Consider the following 15,667-nt stretch of genomic DNA (forward strand, 5'->3'; position numbering starts at 1 on the left):
GGATCCGGTCGAGGTCATAGACCAAAAGATGGACGATATTCTCCAATTGAAGTGGGAATTTCGCCGAAAACACAATCTCACTCTTGCTGCTGTAGGTAATGAGCTGACTGGTTGGGTGTCATGGTTGAACCCGCGAAATTGGTTCTCCGGTTTAGGAGACTGGGCTCAAGGAGTCATAATGGATGTTGGGAAGTTTCTCCTATGTATCTTAGGTGTTGTCATATCAATTGGCTTGATATTTAGATGCGGTCAGGCTTTAATGAAGTGTAAACAAAGTACAAGAGTAATGAGTTTGAGGAGTGAGGAAACTGTAATTAACCTGGATTTGATTTATGACCCAACAATAGAAACAATGATGTAATGAAAATGCGATTATACGGTCCGTTTCTTTCACCTGTTTTTCTGTTTTTTTTCTCCAAGATAAAAAGACCCACTTGGACAAGGAAGTTGACGAGACGCTATACAGACAACGGATTGACCAAAGAAGAAGTTTTGACCACTGTAGATACGGACATTTGATGAACTTTGCCATGGATCCCCAGTTTCCCTAGAATTCTTAAACTTACGCTAGCCCAACATTTTTTTTGTAAATCTAATGGCATTGACAAAGCTTTTTGCTCGCACCTAATGGGCAAAACAGCGCAAAGAAGACGACTTTCAACTGATACCGAACAAAACTTCAACCGACAGATGTACATTAACCTGACATAGAATACCCCTGCATTTTCCATAAGTGTTCTTTATCTTCATCTCTACAACCCTCAGGTAATAACACACATAGTCGATAGGGAATACAGGCACAGATATCAGCAACCACATACCTCCCCTATTCATGTATCATCAACTAAAATGTGCTTCCCCATTTTGTTACAACTGAAAGCCGAAATGAGCTCGGTAGAGTTTGACAGCCCATCCACAGACCCTTAATACGGGATAAGAAGGAATTCAAATGTATACTTCGCAATACCTCGAAGCTTGATTTACAACACGTACGGCACGATGATACATGACCCCCCAAACATGGACTCATACACACATGCTTCTGCTATCTCACTAGGTCATACCCTCTTCCCACCTACTTCTCTCTCTTCCCTTACCCAACCATGGAAATGAATTAACCCCTGACATATATTTTTCTCCTTTTGAAATGTTTTAGAAGGTGGCAGTTATTATTGACTGCCAAAGGGTGGACTGTCAAAGTCATAGAAATATCTCTATGCACACTGCCATATTTGCACCTCATACTGGTCCGCGCTGCGCATGCGTACGCTCTCCCGTGTGTGCGCATACTCACAGTCGCGGGCACCCGCAGGCGCACGGTATGCGTATTTACGGTAGAGTTTATGTAATCGTAGCGTGCGACTCATTCGTTACATATTTTCACTAATAATGTATTTTGTAGATCATGGTCCCTTTGATAGATTCTGAAAGTTTGGTTAACATAGCATGTTCCTGAACAGAGAGATCCCTCTTTGTATTGTACGAAGGGTCTAACAGGGGTCATACAGTGGTGTTTGGTACCCATCGGAAGAGTATTTAAATAGCAATATTCCGGTGTTGGTGTGGAGCGGATTAATCGCTCGTGCGAATAGTTATGGACATAAGAAGTTTATGTCCATTTACTATTATTTGTTCTTACTTAGTCATGCGGCGGGAAACCCAGTATCCCACCCACCTGAACAGTTGGAAACAGTCACAGCCCACCTGTATGAATCAACCTATGACCTTTTGTTATAATGCGAAGCCGAATTCCTGTGTCCAATGAACAATGAGATTGTAGGGACCATTGAATTGTATTGTGTGTGGAGCATAAATAAGACAAGCCTGTGGCATCCAGCACTCACTTCTCTTCAAACGGTTCTCATTGCTGATAATCGGGAGCTGGATGTCCAGAGGCGCTTGCGATCGTTTCCCCTTGTGCGTAAGTTTTCTCCGCAATCATATTGTCTTGATGTTATTGTGAGCCATTTCTCTCTCTCTCTCTCTCTTCTATTTCTCCCGTATTTTTCCCTTAATTGTATTGTATTGTATTTCCTGTGTAGTTATCTGGTTAGTTAGTCTATGTTATATTGTAGTGTATGCTTTGTACTGTGATTCTTTTGCAAGTATAATAGTCATAATACATATAATAGGTTTTGGACCCTAAGCCCAGGTATCTGTGTATTTCTTATAGTGTTAAGTATTCCCTGAGCGTCGGTGACGCTCAAGCAGCTTTGTAGTTAACCAGGTTACACCAGGTTGCACTTACACTCTGTCACCACACTAAGGTTTACTGTATATTTCGTTGTTAAAGGTATAGATATAAAGGTTTAACGTTATAAGCGTCTGCACCGCTGGTGATCTCCTCGTGGTCCCGAGCGTCCGCTACGCTATAGCGAATCATTACGTTAGTCGGCAGCCAATAGCGTGCCTGCCTGTGATCTCTGGGCCGTAAGCGAACGTGACGCTTGAGCGTCTCGACTACGGTTGAGCGATCGTTACGCAACTTGCGTACCCTTACGGTACTTCTTACGTAGATAGCGTACAGTGTTCTTAGACCTCTTAAAGTGTTTTATATACGATAAATATTTAGCTTTATCATTATCTGCCCACTTTTCAATCGCGTTACTCATCCACGCCGAAGCCACAGCCGGCCTGAGCAGTGTACCTGTCGTGACATAAATAGATTTCAAGGTAGCTTCCTGCCTCCGATCAGCAGGATCTTTAAGGGTCGCCATTTCAGAAGACGGTAGCGCCACTTTCCTGGACAATCGCGATAGAGCTTTGTCTACCGTGGGTGTTGCCTCCCACCCAACCCTATCCTGAGAAGGAAACGGGTATGCCATAGCAATCCTCCTGGGAATGTGCCTCCTTTTGTCTGGCGTTTTCCAGGCTTTTTCAAAAAGGGCATTCAGTTCATGAGAGGGAGGAAACGTTACCTCCGGTTTCTTGCCCTTATACATACAGACCCTTGTCTCAGGGACAGCGGGGTCTTCCGTAATATGCAACATGTCTTTTATAGCCACAATCATGTACTGAATACTCTTAGCCACCTTAGGATGCAACTTTGCATCATTATAGTCGACACTGGAGTCAGAGTCCGTGTCGGTATCAGTGTCTGCTACCTGGGTAAATGAACGTTTTTGGGACACCGAGGGGGCATGAGTGTGTGGTACCACGTCTCCCATGGATTGCCTCCATGCTTGGTTCTGAGACTCAGATTTGTCCAACCTCTTATGTAACAAAGCCACACTGCTATTCAACACATTCCACATGTCAACCCAATCAGCAGTCGGCGGAGCCGACAGAGTCACACCTTCATTCTGCTCAGCTCTCACACTAACCTCCTCCTGGGAAGAGCATTCAGTTTCTGCCATGTCGACACACACGTACAGACACCCCCAAACACACTGGGCTAAAGGGGACAGACCCACAGTAAGGCCTTTCAGAGAGACAGAGAAAAAGAGTTTGCCAGCTCACACCCAGCGCCACACCTGTCTGAAAAATACAATGCCCCAGACCTATCAGCGCTTGTAATATAATATAACCAACATCAAAATTAAGTCCCGTCCCCCCCCCCCCTTTGTTTTCAACACCCTGTTACTTGTGACAGCAGAGGAAGGGCCAGGAGCAGCGTCTCTGCAGCCAGCTGTGGAGAGAAAATGGCGCTGGTCAGAGCTGAGGAGGAAGCCCCGCCCCCTACAAGGCGCGATTCGGTCCCGCTGAGATTATACTGGCGGGGGTCACAAATAATGCCTATGCACCTTAAAATAGCCAGATAGTGTCTAAAAGAGGTTTTTATTGCAGCCCAGGGCGTCCCCCCTGCGCCCTACACCCATGCAGTGCCTGTGTGAGCGGGAGCAATGGCGCGCAGCGCGACCGATGCGCGGTACCTCAGGAAGACTGGAGTCTTCTGCCGCCTTCCGACGTCTTCTTTGCTTCGGTGACTCACCTGTCTTCGATCTTCTGGCTCTGTGAGGGGGACGGCGGCGCGGCTCCGGGAGCGAGCAGCTAGGCGACCCAAGTGATCGGACCCTCTGGAGCTAATGGTGTCCAGTAGCCTAAGAAGCAGAGCCTATCAGTCTCACAGAAGTAGGTCTGCTTCTCTCCCCTCAGTTCCACGAAGCAGGGACCCTGTTGACAGCAGTGCTCCCTGAAAATAATAAAGCTAACAAAAGTATTTTTAGAGAAACTCAGTAGAGCTCCCCTAGAGTGTGACCAGTCTCCTCTGGGCACAGAATCTAACTGAGGTCTGGGCTGGTAGCCCGTCATGCCACTGGCTTGTCGGTAACTTTAGCGTCCTGACGACTTGTGTTGGTTTGTTGGAAACCACGTCCACGACCACGTCTACCAGGCGTGGCTGTTCCTCTGCCACGTCCGCGAAAGGACTGCGGTCTAAAGGATTTGAACGAAGGTCCAGAGTACCTCCTTCTTGGTACCGGTGGAGGCAATGGTAAGAAAACCGACTTTCCACCCGTAGCCTCAGAAATCCATGTGTCCAATTCAGGACCAAACAACTTCTTGCCATCGTAAGGTAACGCCTCTATACCTCGTTTGACCTCTGCCTCCGCTTGCCAAGAACGCAGCCAGAGTGCTCGTCGTGCTGTAACTAGCGACGATGAAATACGAGAAGTGAGCTGACAGACGTCAGTAGAAGCTGTACAGAGATACTCCGCAGCCTCACACATTTGATCAGCAAGAAGTATAAGGTGTTCGTCATGTAAGGCAGACTTAAGTTCTGTTATCCATACTATGAGCGCCTTAGTGACCCAGATACCAACCAAGCCAGGTCTCAGCAGCACTCCTGCTGCTACATACATGGACTTTAGCATAGTTTCTATTTTGCGATCTGAAGGGTCTTTAAGCGTAGTAGCCGCTGGCACTGGTATGGTTAATTTCTTTGTAAGCTTCGACACTGACGAATCAACTATTGGTGGATTCTCCCATGTACATGTCACCGAGTCTGGAAACGGGTAACTAGACTTAAATCTGCGAGGTATAGAAAACCGTTTATCTGGAGTCTGTCGAGTTTCTACTAACATCTTATTAAGAGACTCCGACACAGGAAAACCATACTTGCCTACTTTTGAAAACTAGTTTCAGGGAGATTCCAGGTGGTAGCAGAACACGCAGCGCTTTCCGTTGGGGGGGGGGGGGGGGTCATGCTCTGCCCTAAGGGTGTGTCTAGATCCACCTATAAGGGGACTTATTGCCACTCAGGGGTGTGTCCTGATGAAAACTATAGTACTAAAACCAGCCAAAAACAAAAAGAGTAATAATATAGGTACACTAGAGTAATAATTGGTGCACTATATATTACGGTAGTGTGTACTGTACACTGGTGAGAAGAGACGGACGAACAGAAAACCTAAAGTATATACTCTGGTGTGTGATTATATATATATATATATATATATATATATATAGCACCATAATGCATTACATTATATACACAGCCAGAGCGTAAGTAGACATTTTGGTGCGCTGTGCCAGAAATAGAAATGGTGCCCCCCGCCCAAACGTAAAATAGGGCCTGCACGCCCCAAAAAATATAGGGGGATGGTTTCATGGGAAAGTGGTATGACCACATAATTCACATTACATACCCTGTACAGTAGTGTACATTTGTCACATTACATCACACAGCAGTACCCCTTATACACATTACGCGTGACAGCCCCTTATATACACCATACGCCAGGTAGCCTCTTACGCACATCACGCCAGGTAGCCTCTTACACACATTACCCCAGGTAGAGTCCCTTATACACACTACGCCAGGTGGTGCCTCTATGCCTGAGAGAGAGACTGTGTGTGTGTGTGTGTGTGTGTGTGTGTGTGTGTGTGTGTGTGTGTCGCACCATGATAGACAGCAGCGCTTCAGCAAGACCCACAGCTCAATGTCTCACCCGCCTCTGCAAGCAGCTCTGGGACCCGCTGCTCCATGTCCCCCCATATTACCACAGTAACACCTTACATTACATTTTACACAGCCCCCCACCCCCCATATTACACACACATTACATTACACCACCCCATATTACACACACATTACACACACACCCATATTACACGCAGTAGCACATTACATTACATTACACCCCTCCATATTACACACAGTGGCACATTACACTACACCCCCCTCATATTACACACAGCAGCACAGTACAATACCCCTCCCCCCATATTACACTCAGTGGCACATTACACTACCCCCCCATATTACACACAGCAGCACATTACACTACCCCCCCCCTCATATTACACACAGCAGCACTTTACACTACCCCCCCCTCCCATATTACACTCAGTGGCACATTACACCCCCCCGTCCCCCGTCCCCATCCCCCATATTACACTCAGTGGCACATTACACTACCCCCACTCCCATATTACAGTCAGTGGCACATTACGTTACACCCCCCCATATTACACACAGCAGCACATTACACTACCCCCCCATATTACACACAGCAGCACATTACACTACCCCCCCATATTCCACTCAGTGGCACATTACACTACTCCCCCCCATATTACACGCAGTAGCACATTACATTACACCCCTCCATATTACACACAGTGGCACATTACACTACACCCCCCCCCCCCATATTACACACAGCAGCACATTACACTACCCCCCCCCCCCATATTACACTCAGTGGCACATTACACTACCCCCACTCCCATATTACACACAGCAGCACATTACACTACCCCCCCATATTACACACAGCAGCACATTACACTACCCCCCCCCCCACCCCCCATATTACACTCAGTGGCACATTACGCAACCCCCCCCCCCATATTACACTCAGTGGCACATTACATTACACCCCCCCCCCATATTACACACAGCAGCACATTACACTACCCCTCCCCCCCCATATTACACACAGCAGCACATTACACTACCCCCCCCCCCTCCATATTACACTCAGTGGCACATTACATTACACCCCCCCATATTACACACAGCAGCACATTACACAACCCCTCCCCCCCATATTACACACAGCAGCACATTACACTACCCCCCCCTCCATATTACACTCAGTGGCACATTACATTACACCCCCCCCATATTACAGCAGTAGCACATTACATTACACCCCCCCATATTACAGCAGTAGCACATTACATTACACCCCCCCCATATTACACACAGCAGCACATTACACTACCCCCCCCCCCCCCCGCCCATATTACACTCAGTGGCACATTACACTACCCCCCCTCCCATATTACACTCAGTGGCACATTACATTACACACCCCCATATTACACACAGCAGCACATTACACTACCCCCCCCCCATATTACACACAGCAGCACATTACACTGCCCCCACTCCATATTACACTCAGTGGCACATTACACTACCCCCCCCCCCATATTACACGCAGTAGCACATTACATTACATTACACCCCTCCATATTACACACAGTGGCACATTACACTACACCCCCCCATATTACACACAGCAGCACATTACACTACCCCCCCCCCCATATTACACACAGCAGCACATTACACTACCCCCCCATATTACACACAGTAGCACATTACACTACCCCCCTCCCCCCCCATATTACACGCAGTAGCACATTACATTACACCCCTCCATATTACACACAGTGGCACATTACACTACACCCCCCCATATTACACACAGCAGCACATTACACTACCCCCCCATATTACACTCTGTGGCACATTACACTAGCCCCCCCCCCCATATTACACTCAGTGGCACATTACATTACACCCCCCCATATTACACACAGCAGCACATTACACTACCCCTCCCCCCCCCCATATTACACACAGCAGCACATTACACCCCCTCCATATTACACTCAGTGGCACATTACATTACACCCCCCCATATTACAGCAGTAGCACATTACATTACACCTCCCCATATTACAGCAGTAGCACATTACATTACACCCCCCCCCCATATTACACACAGCAGCATATTACACTACCCCCCCCCCCATATTACACTCAGTGGCACATTACACTACCCCCCCTCCCATATTACACTCAGTGGCACATTACATTACACACCCCCATATTACACACAGCAGCACATTATACTACCCCCCCCCCCTCATATTACACACAGCAGCACATTACACTACCCCCCCTCCATATTACACTCAGTGGCACATTACACTACCCCCCCCCCCCATATTACACGCAGTAGCACATTACATTACATTACACCCCTCCATATTACACACAGTGGCACATTACACTACACCCCCCCCCCCCTCCCATATTACACACAGCAGCACATTACACTACCCCCTCACCCCCCATATTACACTCAGTGGCACATTACACTACCCCCCCCCATATTACACTCAGTGGCACATTACATTACACCCCCCCATTTTACACACAGCAGCACATTACACTACCCCTCCCCCCCATATTACACACAGCAGCACATTACACTAGCCCCCCCCCCCTCCCCATATTACACTCAGTGGCACATTACATTACACCCCCCCATATTACAGCAGTAGCACATTACATTACACCCCCCCCATATTACAGCAGTAGCACATTACATTACACCCCCCCCATATTACAGCAGTAGCACATTACATTACACCCCCCCTTATTACAGCAATAGCACATTACATTACACCCCCCCTTATTACAGCAGTAGCACATTACATTACACCCCCCCATATTACAGCAGTAGCACATTACATTAAACCCCCCCCCATATTACAGCAGTAGCACATTACATTACACCCCCCCATATTACAGCAGTAGCACATTACATTACACCCCCCCTTATTACAGCAGCAGCACATTACATTACATTACACCCCCCCATATTACAGCAGTAGCACATTACATTAAACCCCCCCCCATATTACAGCAGTAGCACATTACATTAAACCCCCCCCCATATTACAGCAGTAGCACATTACATTACACCCCCCATATTACAGCAGTAGCACATTACATTACACCCCCCATATTACAGCAGTAGCACATTACATAACACCCCCCCATATTACAGCAGTAGCACATTACATTACACCCCCCCTTATTACAGCAGCAGCACATTACATTACACCCCCCCATATTACAGCAGTAGCACATTACATTAAACCCCCCCATATTACAGCAGTAGCACATTACATTAAACCCCCCCATATTACAGCAGTAGCACATTACATTAAACCCCCCCCATATTACAGCAGTAGCACATTACATTACACCCCCCATATTACAGCAGTAGCACATTACATTACACCCCCCATATTACAGCAGTAGCACATTACATGACACCCCCCCTTATTACAGCAGTAGCACATTACACTACACCCCCCCCATGTTACACACAGCAGCACATTACATTACTACCCCCCCCCCCCCCCCCCCAAAAAAAAAAAAAAAACCCAGCAGACACAGTACACACCCGGTTTGTTGCTCCCTGAGTTCCTCCTGTGAAGAGCAGGGAGTGTGCGGTGGGGGAGGTAGCACAGGGCAGACACAACCAGGAGCAGGAAGGCTGGGCTGTGTCACGCTGCCTACTGTACTGTTAGTGTGGTGGGCGGGGCCAGCCACCGTCATGCAGAGCCCTGGCTGCCGGGTCATGTGCTCCTCTGTACACTACAGGTGGCTGCTGTGGTCAGTTTTCACATCCTGCTGCTGACTCTAACAGTCTGCAGTGCACAGAGCTCTCACAGAACAGTATGCCTCTCCCCTGCTGGCCCCGCCCCCCGCATTTCCGGACTTGCGCATGCGCAGTCCGAATTTACGGGGATGGAGACTTTGAAAACCGGGAGGGCAGACAAGGTACGCGGGGCAGCGGGAGGCTCATGCAAAAATCGGGAGCCTCCCGCTGAATGCAGGAGGGTAGGCAAGCCTGAGGAAAACTTATTGGAGTTCTCTGTCGTTTAGTAAATACGACCTGATCATTTGTCAGAGGCTCCTCAGTTTCTGTAAACTTCAGAGACTGACGCACCGCTCTGATGAGATTATCAATACCTGAGCTGTTAAAATCCTCACTATCTGACTCCACTTTGCCCTCCTCACCCTCATCTTGTGCCGTGAGGTCTGGCATGGAATCGTCAGAATGCAACATAGCAGAAACTGATAAATCATAAGACATATGAAATTTATCCCGTCTACCCAAAATGGATTTGGACCTTTCGCAAGGCTGAGACCCCTCTGGTAGTTCTGGCGGTCTCACCCTAGACTCAGATCTTGCCGTTTCCCGCTCCTGTCGAGCGGCGGTCAATTCTGATTGCAACCCAGCCAGTACATTGGCTAGCATTTCCCATGTAGGGTCCGAGGAGGAAATTGGCTGTAAAACCGGAGCAGAATTTTTATTCGGAACCGAATCCACAAAACATACTGTACATGTGGTAGATCCATCCGGTAACACACTGCCACAGACTTTGCAATTATGCTTTTTCATTTTTGCTGGTGCCTTACTCATTATGGCGACAGACAATACAATACACAAAAAACAGACACTTGCACGACTCAGTAAAATAGTACAAAGGTGTCTCTATATATATATCTGGCCAAGTGCAGTACACGTGGCCAGTACTATGAAATGTGATCCCAAATTCCCACTAAAACCCCTGCGCCTCCGGTGGAGTAGAGATGTAGTACTGGAACGTTCTGGAATCACAGCAGGAAGACACAGGAAGCATGGTTAAAATGGCTGCCATGCTTAAACTTATAATCACAGTACAGGTTACTAGCTCTTAACTGATACATATAACTCTGTATAAACAGCCTGTGTAAAATCCCTGCAGCCCTGATGCTGCTGCTTGTTCCCCCTTGTACCGCTGATCTTATGAAGAATATCCGTTATTAGCCACTGTAATGCCCCCCCCCCCCCCGTCTGCTCCGTTGTGGATGCAGTGCGGGGCGGGCAGCGGGTAGCGAGCTGTGGGGCCGCCAGCGGGAGCCGGGTAGCGGGACGGGGAGCGCGCAGTGAAGCGCTATGAGCAGCGGGCCGGAGCAGCGGTGGGGCTCGGAGAAGCGGCGGCCGGAGCAGCGGCGGCGGGCGGCCGTCAGTAGAGGGATCCCAGCGCCTGAAACCAATGTCCCCACACAGCGGGGCGGCAGCGGGAGCTGACCGCCCCTCAACATACCGTGACTCCTGCTGCTTGTGGTGAGGCTCCGACGGGGCTTCTCTGCAAGCGCCGGCCAGCCTGTGCAGGAGGATCTGTGTGGCTGTGAGGGTGCTCATTCAGTGAGGACCGACACGCCACAGCTGCTATTAGCAGCTTGCACTATCCTTGACCCTGCCTTTTGGAAGGGGGAAAGGGATGTGTAGGAAAAAAGAAAAGTCACTTAAAACAAAAAATATTCAAAAAAAAATCGTGGACCCAGCCACAATGACCTGTTGCTACTTCGAGCACAGAAAAAACACTGAGGTACTCGGGGATATGGAGGGGTGGAGTGTTCTAAATTTAAATATTCAGTGCCCTGTTTCCTACGGAAGCCGTCCATATCCCAAGAGTACTCCAGTGACCCCTAGTGGATGAAAAAGAAATACTTATTGGTAGTGTCTACCATAATATTATAATACTAGTAATGGAACCCTGCAAATGCTGGGTCACCTCAGTCTGCCCACCACGTCCCTGCTCTGTCCTGCCATACCTCCTCTCTATCCGTTGATCTGCCCCTTGTGCCAACTGCTGCTCTGTCCCAGCCCCTTCACCCCAAGCTCCTTCCCATCACGCTCGATCCCATACTTCTGTTCCGGGCTACCCAGCGGGTACTCCTCTCTAGTTAGGTCTGACCCATCTCTCTAGCAGTGGGAGAGGTTTCACAGGCATGTTGAAGATGGGACAGACCTCATAGAATTATTATAGAAATAACTTTACAGTTAGAGACTTGTTTTGTACAAATGGAAGAAATAAGAAGGTTGATAATGAGAAGGAGAGAAGATACACCAGATACAGTCTGTACCCCTGGGACACAATATCCTGTATCCAGGCCGGACGACACCCAGACGTGGTTGAAACCTCTGAGTCTCGCACTCACCAGCCCGTTCTCCAGGATTCTGGTCCTGGGAACCTGCAGGTGCAGGCTTCTTGGGTTTTGCCCGACCACCTCTAAAGAAGGTGGTAGAAGGCTTGGACTTTTTTGTCTTTGCGGTCCGAAAGGACTGCGATGTTGATGAAGAAAAGGGTTTCTTCGTAAAGGGAGCAGCTGAGGGAAGAAAGGTCGACTTACACGCGGTTGCCGTGGAAATCCACGCATCCAACGCTTCCCCAAATAGAGCCTGACCTGTGAAGGGTAGGTTATCCACACTTCTCCTGAATTCATTGCATTCAGAGTACCCAGGTCCTTCATGGACTCCACCATGAAACCCGCAGAATCCTGGATGTTACGTAAAAACAGTTCAATGTCACTTCTATCCATCGTATCTAAGTCCTCTAGTAATGTGCCTGACCACTTTAATATGGCTTTAGAAATCCATGCACAGGCAATAGTGGGCCTTAACGTCCCTCCTGAAGCAGTGTATATGGATTTGAGCGTAGTGTCAATCTTACGATCAGACGGTTCTTTTAACGCGGTAGATCCAGGGACAGGTAAAACCACCTTTTTAGACAGTCTGGAGACAGATGCGTCAACTATGGGTGGGTTTTTCCATTATTTCTTATCCTCCTCAGGGAAGGAAAAAGCAACCAGAACCCTTTTTGGGATCTGGAATTTTTTCTCCGGGGTTTCCCAGGACTTTTCAAATAATGCGTTTAATATCATTAGACGCTGGGAAGGTTAGTGAGGCTTTCTTATTGTCTGTGAAGTAAGCCTCCTCAACCTGCTCAGGTGGTGTGTCAGTAATGTGTAACACATCCCTAATGGCCTCAATTATGAGCTGCACCCCATTTGCAAGGGATGCCACCCCCCTCAGCACATCCCCATCACCGTCTGCTGTGTCAGAGTCGGTAGCCGTGTCGGCTTGCATAATCTGGGCAAGTGCACATTTCTTTGGGTATATGCTAGGGGATTTAGAAGTATAGGGAACAGAACCCGACCAAACTTCCATAGACTTCCTTAAAACCGGAGTTTCAGTCTCAGTATGGGCTACCCTAGTAGAAATCTGAGATAACATTCCCTTAATGGAAGCCAGCCATTGTGGCTCAGATTCAGAAGTCTGAGACATATTACATTCCCAGGTACATGGAATGAATTCCTCTGGAGAAGATACCTCCTCTGCAGCACAAGACAGAGTTCCTGGACATGGCTATGTGAGAATTTGCATGCATACGCGCGTTTTCCCCCCAAGTACCTTCAGAGAGAGACAAAGTTTGGAGCCAGCACACACAGCGCCCCAGAGACAGTTATATAAGAACTGCCTGGCGCTGACTGTGTACCCTTAATAGACTACACAGCGAATTTACAGCCTCCCCCTCTTCTACAACCCCCTGGTACCGCACAGTATAGCTGGAGTCGTGTGGAGGGACAGCGCTCCCTGTCAGCGTCGCTGGAAGTGGATCTGCAGGGAGAAAATGGCGCTGGTGAGCTGCTGGATCCGCTCTGAGGAGAAGCTCTGCCCCCAAACATGGCGCGTCTCCCCACACTATTTGAAATTTTATACTGGCATGAGGTATTATGCTAGCAGCGTTTAGCGGAGTCCCTGATAGCCTGAGTGACCAGTGTAAGGGTATTTGCGCTGGTCCAGGGCATCCCTCATAGCGCCGCACCTGCTGTACCGCTGAGCCTTCCGGAGCGCAGTATCAGTACTGCGATCCCACCCTGTTGCCGCCATTCACACCGGCTCCCTGCCCGTCGGGTCGCCGGTGACACACTCAGCACCAGACTCTTCTGGCTCTGTTAGGGGGTGGCGGCATGCTGCGAGAGTGAGCGGTCGCCTGGGGAGGCTAACGATCATCACCCTCAGGAGCTCAGTGTCCTGTCAGCGGAGATAGTGGCCATTAACCTCTCAGGGTTGGACACTACCCCCCCCCCCCCCCCCCCAAGTCCCACGAAATTACTCTTAGAAAAAAATAAAACTAAAGAAGCTCTAGGAGCTCCCCTAGCTGTGACCGACTCCTCCGGGCACATTTTCTAAACTGGGTCTGGTAGGAGGGGCATAGAGAGAGGAGCCAGCCCACACTATTAAACTCTTAAAGTGCCAGTGGCTCCTAGTAGACCCATCTATACTCCATGGTACTAATGTGGACCCCAGCATCCTCTAGGACATACGAACAATAGGGGCTGCTGGCTCCTGATGTATGAGATACACCAGAGAGTGTGGGGAAGAGACTGGTCAGATCCCTGGGCTGGTAACACACAGTGACATGATGTGTGGAGGAGAGCAGTAGTATAATAGAGGCTGATGTCTCCTGATGTACGAGATACACTAGAGAATGTGAGGAGGAGACTGGTCAGATCTCTGGGCTGGTAACACATAGTGACATGTTGTGAGGAGGAGAGCAGGAGTAAAATAGAGGCTGTCTCCTAATGAATGAGATACACCAGAAAGTGTGGGGAGGAGACTGGTCAGATCTCTGGGCTGGTAACACACAGTGACATGATGTGAGGAGGAGAGCCGGAGTATAATAGAGGCTGATAGCTCCTGACTCCCCTGCTGGGCAGATACATTTCCCTCATTAGATTGTACTGACATAGGAGGGTGTAGTATAAGTTATTGTTGCAGTGACAGAACAAGGAGAATATGGGACTCTCTCTGTAATAAGTGTGTATTGCTCACCTGTGCTGATATCTGTAGGGATTTCCTCCTCCTTGCACTGCTGATCAACCCCTCACATAGGTGTCTTCCTCTCCGTCTTTATCTTCTACCTCAAAAAAAGAGCTGCAACCTGAATCAACCACAAAACAATAAATGTAAAAATACCCGATTTCTTTAATGGAGATTAAACAGTATAATAAGTGTATAAGACACACATGGCTTCTCTACAGAAGACAGTAAAATGTCACTTTGGAATTAGGCGAGACTCTAAATCCCACCTACATGATCCTCCTGTGGGATCCTGTGATTCTCCTCTGAATGATCCTGACACTAAAGAGGACGGGGACATCTCTCTGGATCTATCACACAGTGAGTGAATGTATTGTTTTTTGCATAAGAGCAGATAAGATAATAGGTGGCCCTCAAAACTGCTTTTCACTTTATAATACAAAAGTCTCCTCTTGTACAGACCCGTGTTCCACTACATACTCCCCCTCCTCCACAAAGAGACAGACAGTGGCATCCTCACACCATATAAGAACTTGACATACACAATGATACAGTCATCACCCAGGGGTGTGGTATGACTTGTTGACAGTCATCAGGGCAATACACAAATGTCAGCAGAGTCAAACTGTTGACATGCAGCATGTTGGTATACTCGGAATGTTGACAGTGACCACGTCGACACATGTCTCTGACCTTCTGGCAGCAGTGGAGTCTTCTTCCGGGTCCCGGGTGGTGCTGTGACAGTTACTTCTGGCATGGATCTGTGATGCTCTTATATTCCCTTGAGTATTTCTCCCCTATCCCTAACTCTAATCTTAACCCTCCACCATAGCTAGCCCCACTCCCATATTATAACCCTAACCTCCACCTGCAGCCTAATCCTAACCATCCCCTTCCTCAGAATGTCGACATTTCTCATGAGGTCTGCTTAATACTACTTATACATAGGGATGGTTGATGTCGGGTGAGATTCAACT

General features: G+C 48.3%; 1 protein-coding gene across 1 annotated transcript in view; it reads right to left on the reverse strand.

Moving 5' to 3' along the window:
* The window catches only part of LOC135054747 (gastrula zinc finger protein XlCGF26.1-like), an 89,061-nt gene that overhangs the window by 22,468 nt on the left and 50,926 nt on the right, over positions 1-15,667 (reverse strand). The window contains exon 2 of the mRNA XM_063958052.1: positions 14,703-14,811. The gene's annotated coding sequence lies outside the window, so the exon portion shown is untranslated. The remainder of the gene's footprint in view (positions 1-14,702; positions 14,812-15,667) is intronic.

Source organism: Pseudophryne corroboree, chromosome 3 (genome assembly GCF_028390025.1).
Source record: "Pseudophryne corroboree isolate aPseCor3 chromosome 3, aPseCor3.hap2, whole genome shotgun sequence".
NCBI classification, from domain to species: domain Eukaryota; kingdom Metazoa; phylum Chordata; class Amphibia; order Anura; family Myobatrachidae; genus Pseudophryne; species Pseudophryne corroboree.